Raw genomic sequence first — 12,719 nt, forward strand, 5'->3', positions numbered from 1 at the left:
CAGTCTTTTCACAGATCACACAGTCCCCTTCAGATCTGAAGCTGTCTGGATGTGGACTCTGGACAGCACGTCATTTCTTATACAGGAAGCAAGATCCTCCTGTTTCAGCCAAGAGGCTGAGAGAGGAAGGGGAACACCTCTAATTAAAGACTTTCCAAAGAGCTATGTCCTTTGTGCTGGCAGGCTGCTCACAGGGGTCCAGGAGCCCAAGTCAGCACAACCTGAAATTAAAAGACAGCCCTAATACTCGGATCACTCAAATAGGATCCCAGTGTTATATAAGACAGAGTAAACTAATAAAATGGACAAAACAGTGACTTGTGCAACCTTCGCTTAGTCCCTACAGCACTACTGTGAAACAAACCACATGGCTCTTCACACAATCAACTTCTGGCTGTAAAACAGAATAAAATTCACAACATTTTATTCAGAGCAGTTGACATTTCTTCAACGTAAGATATTTTTTTAAAGAATTAATGATAAAATATAAAAGGATTTCTAGGATCCCGTCTCATTCTAATATGCAATCTTTCACATAAGAATTTCTATCTTTTTTGTGCATCTTGCTAAAGGGTATGAAAAGTGAGTGGTGGCTCTTAACCATTGTAAATCGACTTTCCTAGGATTTCTAGCTTTCATTTTTAATTAACTAATGTAACTTTACAGCTAAATTCTAGGAATAATTGCTAAATTTCTATTACCATTTCTTTTAAATGGGACTGATTTGAAACCAGCAAGAATTGACTCTACACAGACCCTTTTCCCCAATAGATTGCTTTAATTAATTTTAATTTTTAATCGAAGTATTACATTTACAATTTTTGGGGGGTGTATACAAGACTAAAAGATTTGTAACAACAAAAGACTCATAACAACAGCAACCAAAAAATAATAACAGTTCCATGTTCTCCTTGCCTGCCACTTTTTTTGTCGTGTTTACAGTTTTAAGTTTCTTTAAAATTTATTTTCAAGACCCTAAAAAGTGGGTATGTACAAATGTCTCTCAACTTATCATAATTTAGTTATTTAGTTATTTTCTACCATAAATTATTTCACTCACCCTCTTCTCCTTCTATTTCTGCCAATATAATTATATAATATTTTTTTCTCTCTCTCCACCATATAAACCCAAATGCACAGTTTTCATTATTATAATTATTTAAATATTCATCACTGCTGTGTTTCTAGGAATTGATAATAGCCTCATTTTTAAAATTTCTTTTATCTCTAACACACTCCAGCAGCTTTACAAAATACCTTGCAATACAGTTTTCAGTTCAATCAAACCTGCCAGGTAAGTTCTCGATAAACTCACTCCAGCTGTCCCCTGACCTCCTGCTCCAATCTGGACTGACTGCTCTTTAGGCCATGCATTAGCCTGGAAATTCCCTTTGCTGGCATCCTGAAAATTTTCTTTGCCTCTCTTGTTTTGGACATGATGTTTCCTAAGTCCAGAATATTTTTTTTTCTTAGTTTACTCACTTATTTTGTTGAAGATATACTTTTCAGTATCTTTCTGAGGAGAAAAAGGTTTGGGAGTTTACATGTCTGACAATATCGTTGCTCCACTATAATACCTGATCAATATACTGTTATATATAAAATATGTCGTTCAGCTTTTAAATTCCCAGTGAGATGTCTGATGTTATTCTATTTTCTGTTGCTCTTCTTTGTGACTAAACTTTTTCTCTCTAGAAAATTTTGGAAGGTTTTTTTTTTTTCTGGTATTTTAATGCATTGGAAAGAGTTTGTCATTTTTTGTGCTGGAAATTTAGTTGGCTTTTTCAATGTAGAATCACAAGTGTTTCAACCCTGGGTAGTTTTCCAGTAATATTGAATTGATAATTTTTTCCTTTCTGTTTATTCTCTCCCTGCTGGAATTTATGTTAGTAGGATGTTGGACTTTCAAAAATAAGGTTATCTTTATTTTCTTATCTTTCCCTTCTATTATCTATTTCTTTGTCTTTTAATTTTTCTAGGGATTTTCTTAACTTTATCTGTTGACTCTTCTTTTGAATTTGTTTTTATTTGGCTATCATAGTTCTAATTTCGTGAAGTTCTTTCATAATGTGATTATTCCTTTTAATTGTATCCTGTTCTTGACTGATGGATGTCATACTTTTATTATCTCTGGAAAAATAATGACTTTAATTTCTTTGTTTTCTTCTGCTCTCTGAATCATCTCCCCTTCCCCTTCTTTTTTCTGTTTGTTTTGATGTCTCATGCTAAAGGCTTTATTCACATATCTAGTGCTCCTTAGCTATCATTTTAGGATCAGTAAACTATGACCCTAGGGCTAAATCCACCCACTACCTGTTTTTGTAAATACCTTGGTTTCACTTTCTCCAGAGATTAATCTCGAGGCTCCCGTAGGAGTGAAGAGGGGTAGTAACCTAAATAGCCAGCATGGGGGTTGAGACAAGGTAAACTAACGGCTCCTTTTACAGACTGTTAAATAATCCCCCAATTTGGGGTCCCTTTACATACCATTTTATGCCTTCATTGTGGATCACCTGATATCTCCAATTTCTGATATTTTCCAAGGTTCTATCAATACAAGGCAAATTAACTTGCTTGTCCAAAAGGAAATTTCTGACACTCTGGAAGTGAGAAATTCACCCAATACACAAACTCTTGGTTTTTGGAGAGCCTGAGGAAATGTCACCTATACAAACAAAAGCTGGCTTTTGTGCTAAGATCACTATCTTGAGGAACCCAACTCAGGATCAATACATTCCCTGATGCAAAGATTTCCTAGAGGCATAATTGTATGCTGCAGAAGAGCCCTGTAAAGAAGAGTTAAGGACAGAGAAATAAAAATTGAAAGGTAACCAGAATGAAGCCATCTGGTAGTGATGTTGTTAAATATAACCTAGAGTCTAATTGGATATTTACTTAATGACCTTTGAGATTTCAAGGGAATGTGTTTCTGCCACTGATGCAGGGATGTCATTAACCACATTGCAAGTAGCCCAGAGTATGACCAGAGGAATGATTTTCTAGTTAAGCAGAGACCTCTTGAACTTTCACACTAAATTAGACTGATACTAGAGAGGCTATGGTAATGGAAATCTTTGAAAATAGAACATCTAATCCAATTCTTCAAAGACTGACTTACACTTAAATCTCATATTCTAATCTGAAAACTACTCTGAGCTCTGAAATGTTGGCTTCACAGCATATAAAGTATTTTGCCGTAATTTTAGTTCCAGCTAATCCTGAGATAGAGGACAAAGAGAAACAGAGACAGAGACAGAGAACAATATAATTTAATAAAAGATGCCTCATGAAATGGAGCAATCATAGACCTTCATTCAAAGACGATTTATTTTTTTAATTTCTAAGTACATAATAAAAGAAAGAGACAAGGCCCTTGTTCACATGCAGCCTACAGCCTGGTATAAAGATATATGATGCTGGGGCTTCCCTGGTGGCGCAGTGGTTGCGAGTCCGCCTACCGATGCAGGGGACACGGGTTCGTGCCCTGGTCCGGGAAGATCCCACGTGCCGCGGAGCGGCTTAGGCCCGTGAGCCATGGTCGCTGGGCCTGCGCGTCCAGAGCCTGTGCTCCGCAGCGGGAGAGGCCGCAAGGGTGAGAGACCCACGTACCGCAAAAATATATATATATATATATATACGATGCCTAGGTCAAAAATATGGGCTCACAGAGGAGAGAAATTATTTCCAGCTAAATAGAACAGGGATGGCTTTATGGGGAGATGATTTGAGCTGGCTTGTAAAGGATTGGTTAGATTTTGACAGATGGTAGTAAAAACAAGGGACAGAAATTCTGATTCAAAGAAAAGCAATGCTTCTCGCAGCTCAGGAGACATTTCAATTTTAAGGCTGTCAATGTACTAAAAAGTAAAGAAATGAAAAATATAAGGTTATAAAAACATGGCATATTTTAAACAATCAATCCCGTGTATGTGTTTCTGTTTCATTTTGAGGTAATATTAAAAAGTCTAAATTTAAGACCATTTTTTTAATGAAATCCGCAGGACAAATGGTCTTTTGGGGCTTCCCACCATCAATTACCCCAGATAAACTCTGGGATACAAAAGCAAAGGGAGGGAATTCCTTGGCGGTCCAGTGGTTAGGACTCCGCGCTTTCACTGCCAAAGGCTTGGTTTCCATACCTGGTTGGGGAGCTAGGATTCCCGCAAGCCAAGTGGCGCGGCAAAAAAACAACAACAACAAAACACAAAAAACTCAAAGGGAGACAAAGCTACAAAGTATATTCTGAGGAAATAAATGTGATCCTGATTACATAAATATACAAGACAGGTTAGGTGGGTTTTTCCTCCTATATCTTTAAGAAATGTTTAATGACGTTTTTTTCAGGATAAAGAAAGCACAAGAAATATGATTTCTTTTAATGTCTTAAAAGCATTTATCTATCTCCTTCAAGTATCACTCCCCTTGTCAGCTGCAGTAATAATGTACCTTTTTTTTTTTTTTGGCGGTACGCGGGCCTCACCGCTGCGGCCTCTCCCGTTGCGGAGCACAGGCTCCGGACACGCAGGCCCAGCGGCCATGGCATGGCGGCCCATCCCCTCCACAGCATGTGGGATCTTCCCAGACCGGGGCACGAACCCGTGTCACCGCTGCGGCCTCTCCCGTTGCGGAGCACAGGCTCCGGACACGCAGGCCCAGCGGCCATGGCTCACAGGCCCATCCCCTCCACAGCATGTGGGATCTTCCCAGACCGGGGCACGAACCCGTGTCCCCTGCATCGGCAGGCAGACTCTCAACAACTGCGCCACCAGGGAAGCCCCAATGATGTACCTTTTTAATGAACTAACTTATAGATTTTCTTCCACATCAGTTTTGATTCTCCAGAAAAAGGAAATATCTTCAAAGTATAACGTGACTTTTGTTGAAGTGGCAACCAACTTTCATGGCATAAACACCAGGGTCAGATCAACAAGAGAAGAAATTGTCCTCTGAGGAAAAGAAGCTCATCTTCAACAACAAAAACATCCAATAAAAATCAGCGTCAATGCCAAAACTCACAAGCTCATAAAATCACTATTTCATGTTTTATAAATGCCTTTGTTTTATCCGCTACCTTTCACACAAAGCTCACTCACTTCCCCCGGCTTTTTTCCTATAAGTATTTTCTCAGGATTAATCATAACATTGTAGATAGAGTTGTTGAACAAATCAAAGTTTATCAGGCAGAGAAATTAGCAAATCTATAATTATTTCTCTAGACCTTAGAAGAGAATGGGTTGAAAACACCAGGCAAGAAACTGTCAAAGGAACTGGAAGTGGGAAAGGGCCTGCAAAGTCACAACAAATAAGCTCTGAAATATATCAGATGAAGATTTTCCAGGAGAAAAACAAATAAAAATTGAGAGCCATGAGGTCTACCTGAATGTAACCAGGGCATCATTTGAAAGTAGAGGTGAAGAAATTACAAATAGTCTTTATTTTTTTAGCTTAAATATTTATTTAAGTATTATCTTTTTAAGTAGTGCAAAATGAATTTGTTGTTTATTAGGTTTTTAGACGATGCACACTTAGTGGTTGCTTTTTCACAATATTTTTCTCCATTGATGGAGTGAATGTAGAAAGATGGTACTAGAGTCATTGTTGAGGATCCCTAATACAAGTAAGTGTTTTTTCATAAATAGAATTTAAATTACATATTTACTTTATATTAGTCTCTTTTTGGGAGCTTACCTGTTAGGCCTGTCTCTGTCGAAAAGAAACATTTATTCACTGTTCCTCTTCAGTGTATCTAAGAAGCCCTACCATGGCCAGAGATGGCACCTGATAGATTCCAGAGGAAGATATACATGACTCAGAGGATGCTCTAGACAACTCCCTTCATGATTGTGATATATTAATTGCAAAAAGGTCTCCAATGATTTACCTCTTTCTAGTATCCATACTCTTTGCAATGTGACTTTTAACTCCTCCCATAAAGAGGTGGAGTCTATTTCCCCACTCCTTTAATCTGGGGTAGCCTTGTGACTTGCTTTGGCCAATAGAATGCAGTGGAAGCAATGTCATGCAAGTTCAAGGCCAAGATCTCAAGAGACATTGCACATTTCCATTCTCATCTAGAATTCTGCCACTGCCGTGTTAGCAAGTCTGAGCTAGCCTTTTGAAGGATGAGTCATTTGGGGAAGGTAGAACTAATGCTGGATAGAAAATAAAACAGAAATATCCACAATATTGATAAAATTTGGGTTTGAGGAAACAAAATCAAAAATTAAAGAAAAGTAAAGAGAATATAACATATATATCTTTTCTTGCAGTTACAAATCATCCTCTTTGACATTTTTATTTTGAGAGAATTTTTACAAAGGAGATTAATATTGGCAATAATTTTTTTAATCAATTTAGTAGACTTTGTAAATATTATACTTTATGGATTGTTTTTCCCCTTTTATATATCAAATATTATTCCCTAAAGTCAATTGTCTGGGAGAACAATTAAAAGAAGGAAGAAGGCAGAAAGATAAAAAGTTTCCTAAAATAATCTCTCCTGGCAACTGAGGATATACTTATCTAGAAACAAATTTACTGACCATAAAATCTTGTTGTATGTATTTGCTGAGAACTTTAGTGAAACGCATCTCATCAGTGGATTGCTCTGTCTGAAGTTGGGGGCTTTTTGGTTGGGGAGTGCCCTCAACCCTCTATGAGCCAACTGTAGTTTGCTATTTCTAGTACTACTAAGACTACCTACACCAGACCAGATGTTCTTGAAGATTTACCAAAGATTATTGATATAAGTTTTTTTGAAAACAAAGAACGAGGAAAACACATTATCACAATTTCTTTTCAAACATTACCAGTTTGAAAAAGTGAAAAATCAGAAGAGAGAGGAATTTTGAAGTATCTTTTACAATAGCAAAGAAAAAATGTAGCCAAATTTGGTTATAACTGATTTGGGGCGTGGCGAGACAAGATAAATACTTCTCTCCTATAGATTTTCTCTGAGACTGGGAGTAAAAAAATCACCTGACATCACTGCATATACAGGCTATGTGGAGGTTCAGAAACAAGAGCGTGGATTAGGATGGAGCCAGGAAATGGGTTCTGGGCTTGGATCCACTGTCACTGGTTGTGTGACCTCTCAATACCACGGAGACAATAAAAGTGTTCTTTCAATAATGAGTTATTTTCATTTTTTAAAACAACAGTATAAGTCCAGTAATGACTGTTACTATTTAGGGAGTGCTTAATATGTCTCACATGGTGCTAAGCACTTTACAAGTACCCCACTTGTTACTGTTCAAAATAATCCAGAGAAGTAGGTGCCATTATTATCCCTGCTTTAGAGATGAGAAAACAAAGAGAAGATTAAGTAATTTGTCTAAAGTCACATGAGAAGTAAAACCAGGATTCAAATTCAGGCCTTGTGGCTCCAGAGTCCATACTTGTAAACTATTCTATATTTGAAAAAAAGTATGATGTATTCTAGAGATAGTATGTGACTTCTAATTTGAATTATATTTCACAGTATTACAAAACATGTGGTCTTGCAAGTTAAAATAATTATAGTTCATAATAATTGTATTGGAATTGTGCTAATTGGAATTAGCACAATTCTCCTGTTTTATATTTCAGATAATACATTTTCCAGCAGATTGGTGAATGTGACAGTGGAGAGATGTCTGGATCTCAAGGTTCTAATTTTTCCTCTCCATATGTACCTGTTTCTTCCATGAATTTAGGAAATCTGGTCTCTGGCATCCAGGTTAGAGAATTAAGCTTATTGTTTCAGACTAGTTATCTCCCACCAAAATGGGGATGCTTGTCTAAACCACACTGTTTCTTCCTGTCGCCAGGTTAGATCCAGCTCAGTACAGGTCCTGGTTATTGTAGGTTTGAGGTGTACGGAGGAATCCACCAAGGTCTGAGGAAGATCTAAAGACCCAGTCAACCTAGGCCATGACCTGGGAGTGGGAAGGAAGCAGTGTTATAGATCATTACCCCAACTTTAGTGAGGGATAACCAATCTGAAACATAATTCACTTGATTCAGCAACCAGGAGCCAAACTAGGGAGTACATAAACAGGCCGTAAATCTTTCCAGAAAAACCTGAAGATACAACACTGATCTCACCCATTAGTCAGAACCTTCATCCCTCTCCCAGCTGTTTCTTGACTTCTAGAATATTCCCATAAAGAGGAGGACCTTCCAAGTGTGTAGGGCTACTCTAGATGATGACCTCTCCCTCCTGCTCAGGGAAGAACTTTTACCTACAGGTGTAGGTTATTTTAAAAATTAGAAACCAAGGTGCTACATCTACAAATTTTCTCTGTCTTATTTTTATTATTAATTCTCACAAAATAAGAAAATATTAGAATTGGAAGGTTGTGGTAAGTAGAATAATGGTCCCCCAAAGATGTCCCTGTCCTAATCCTCAGAACCCATGAATATGTGACCTTACATGGCAAACAGAACTTTGCAGACATAATTAAGGTCAAGGCTTGAGACAGGAGATTACCTTGGATTATCCAAGTGAGCTCAGTCTAATCATATGAGTTCTTAAAAGTAGAGAATCTCTACCAACTGGGTCAGAGAGATGAGATGGAAAAGGAAGGAGAGATTCAAAGCATGAGGGAAACTCAACCCACTGTCGCTGACTTTGCAGATGGAAAAAGGGGGCCATGAACCAAGGAATTTGAAGAAGCTAATAGCCCTCAGAGGACAGCCAGCAAAGAAATGGGGATCTGTGTTATAACTGCAAGGAACGGAATTCTCCAGTTGAGGAAGAAAATGAATTCTCCTCTAGATCCTCCAGAGAGGAACACAGTCTGGCTGACACTACTTTAATTTTAGTCCAGTGAGACTCATATCAGACTTCCAACCTTCAGAACTGTAAAATAATGAATTTGTATTGTTCAAGCTGTTAAATTTGTGGAAATTTGTTATGATAGCAATAGAAAACTAATACAAAAGGGATCTTAAAGATTTTTTGAGCTCTATCCCTAATTTTGACCTGTGATAAAACTGAATTCTAGCTATGCTGTAGAATGTTCTTCCAACCCTATCCATCTGGCTAATACCTACTTTGCCCTCTGGATTTGACTTAGATGACTTTACTTCCAGGAAGTTTTCCCTGGCCCTCCAGGACTGGATTAGGTCTCCTTGCCCTATAGATTCATAGCACCCCATGCATTATTTAGCAGACTGTCTACGTCTCTGAACTCTCACTAAATTTTTGAGGTCCAGGACTTTGTTTTACTCAACATGCTGCTAGAGTATTCTGCTGAAAATGACCGAAGTGCAGCAAACAAATTGGTAACCTTGAAATTTACTGAGGCCCGGTTTCTGTCCATCTCTCAGAGATGCCTTCTCCATGGGGTTTCATTCTCAGATAGGTGTTCTCCTCGGAGTGGTGAAATGGTTATAGCAGCTCCACATGACACACTTTCAGGCTCAAGTCACAAGGGAATGAGAATGTATCTTTTCTGGTAATTCCCATAAAGATCCTGAGATTCATTTTAAGTGGTCTAGCTTAGATTGGGTGTTCATCTGGAACCATCATTGTGGTCAAGAGACCAGATATGTGCATTGGTTTAGGTTAGTTAATCTGTGCTCACTGCTAGAGCTCCTCACTAAACCACTAATCAGTCATAGGGACAGGGAAGCTTTCTACAGGGTATATAGCACCTGAAGAAGGTTAGATGGATGCCACGTAGTCAAAAACAAGCTGCTCCAATTGCTTAACAAAATCGCTTTTTACAATTTGGGGTATTTTGCCTTTTACAAATACTATTTGATTTCTGAGAATCAAAAACACAAGAGGATGCCTGGCATTAAATATTTTTATTTTTTAAACATCCATGTTATAAATTCATCCAACATGGAAAATTTATAACAGTGAATTTCCTTTCTTGGCTCCTTTAAAACAAGAACAATTTCAAACCTTTCCACCACATTGCAATTATCATTGTTGCCTCCTGGTGGTGATTACTTCTAAGCTTGTTTTATATTTTCATAATATTCTGTTACCATTATTATTAGCTATCACATATGGGCCAGCCAGATTCTCTGGCATTTCTTTCTGCAATATTCAATTTAAAAAACAAAGACAAAAACAACAAAATCCTCACACCGGTTGGATGAAGCAGATTGTCGCTGGATTAAAATGAAAACCCTCCTCCCTCCAACCTCGATAACCAATCTGTTACTTGGGAACAACAGCAGTTTCTAAATCTAAACCACAACAGGAGTTGGATGGACAGTTTCTATCTGCCATGATTCCAATATGCAAAACACTGTCTGTATAACTTAGAGAAAGAACCCAAAGGCATACACACAGAAATTTTACAATGGTTATTATTGAGCCAAAGGGACAGCTAACAATGACTGAGCACCTACTGCATGCGTGCTTCACAAACGTTATGTAACTTAATTCTTATAAGAACTCCATGAAGCAAACATTACTACTATCTCCATTTTACTGATGAGGACAGATATTGAATCTTAGAGTATTTAAATAAGTTGCTCAAAACAAAGTCAAATAGCTAGTAAGCACCTGACCTGGGTTTTGAACTCAGAAAGTCTAATTTTTACTTTTCTGTAATGGAAGCTTGTTTTTAAAAATTTCCTTTTCCAATTCCCTAAATTTCCTAGAAAAAAAATCATTTTTCCAAAAAAGAAAAAGTAGTATAGAAGGAAGGAGGAAGAAAGGAAGGAAAGAAGTCAGGCAACAATTTTGTCATAGTGTAATAATCACATTATAGCCACAATAAATTTTTTAGACTAACTTGGAGGTTGTTAGATATTAATGGAAGAAATTTTCACATGTTGAGGTGTGGGGAAGTCATTCTGGATTATATATGATTTAACTTGAATTTTATGCTAACTAAAACAGCCTGTTTGTGGCCTATCAAACATACATTTTACATCTGCTTTAATCATTAAAGAAAAGGGTGCATTGACCACAAATAAAGAATGTCCCTGTTAAAAATAAAGATTAAATGCCTCCAGTTCTTGGACACCAATGCCAGTAGTCCTTCAATGATAAGATCACTTTCCCAGGTGTCAAGGCCATACTGACTCACCCGGTACATGCTGATCTGTTTGTTTGTTTGTTTTTGGAAACCTGACTCTTTCATGTTCTTTGTTGTGACAAGGTATAAAGCTGTGTGAAAACCATGCTTCTGTGGGGCAGTCCCTCAGACTTATCTAAGTGCCTGTCTCCCAGGCTATAGTCCTCAATTTGGTTCAAATAAAACTCTTTCTTATCCCTGTTATAGTTTGGTTATTGATTATCTGCATCAACAATGTAAAAGGACGAGGCATGACATTACTTTGCAGTAGGTGCTGTAATACCCATTGGACCCCCATTGCCAGGCCAGGGCTCCTATCCACCCTTCTCTAGAGAATTGCCTCAGCTGGGTGGAGCCACTTCACCAGGGAGGTTACCCACACCCCCCCATCCCCACCACCTTCGCTGCCCCTCCCCCTCCCCGCTCCACAACTAATGACTGATTAATACAGGACTATAAAAGTCCAGCCCGCTTGACCCACATCTACAGGGCATTTATTTCAGACACCATCCCTTGAGAAGCAGGCCAAAGCTAGACTTTGCCAAACTTTTATTCAAAATAAAATGAGTTATGTGAATAAAATACATGTCCATCCTAGAGAGTCACATCCTATTCCCTTTCCCAACTAAACACCCATAACTAATAACTAATAACAACCCTTGCAATATCAAGAGACTAGTTTGCTAATCTGCTTATGAATTCTCTATGCTGGACTAAGAATGGTGCACTGGAACAATGAAATGAAAGGTCAGAAGACCAGAGTTCTAGCCCTGGTTCTGCCAATTATTTTTATTAGCCATGTGATATGGAGTAGTCACCTAACCACTCTGAATCTTCCTTTCCTCTCTATAGAAGATGGACTTATACTTGTGCCTTCTAAATTCAACAGGTAGGTGTGAGAACAGCTAAGCTAATAAATGAAAGAAAATACAAAAACAAACAAACAAAAATAGGTCTGGACTTTTTTCTATTTGAAGAAACTGAGATATAAAGTATTGTAAAATTAGTAATGAACTCAGAAATCTTTAATTCCCCAGGGCTATGCTATACGTGTTCTGTTAGAGGCACACTACTCAAAAGATCAGGAATATTTGCAGTATCTGACCATTCTCACTGGAACAAATTTATATTGATTTTGTGAGCAATAAGCCAATATTTAATCAAATGTGGTTATTATTAAGAAAAAGAAATACAGCAATCCTTTCTTCAATGAACCTTCAATTTCTATTCCAAATCACTTACATTGCATAATTTTTTTCTAAGTTTGGGACTTCCTTGGTAGTGCAGTGGTTAAGAATCTGCCTGCCAATGCAGGGGACACAGGTTCAAGCCCTGGTCCAGGAAGATCCCACATGTTGCGGAGCAACTAAGCCTGTGCACTACAACTACTGAGCCTGCGCTCCAGAACCCTCGAGCCACAACTACTGAACCTGTGAGCCACAACTACTGAGCCCGTGTGCCACAACTACCGAAGCCCATGCGCCTAGGGTCTGTACTCCGCAACAAGAGAAGCCACTGTGATGAGAAGCCCGCGCACCGCAACAAAGAGTAGCCCGCACTCGCCACAATTAGAGAAAGCCCGCGTGCAGCAACGAAGACCCAATGCAGCCAAAATTAGATAAATAAATGAATAAATTATTAAAAAAAATTTTTTTTTCTAAGTTTGTAGTTCTGTTATGAAGCAAATGGAATCAG

This window comes from Lipotes vexillifer, unplaced genomic scaffold (genome assembly GCF_000442215.2).
Source record: "Lipotes vexillifer unplaced genomic scaffold, Lipotes_vexillifer_v1.1 scaffold461, whole genome shotgun sequence".
NCBI classification, from domain to species: domain Eukaryota; kingdom Metazoa; phylum Chordata; class Mammalia; order Artiodactyla; family Lipotidae; genus Lipotes; species Lipotes vexillifer.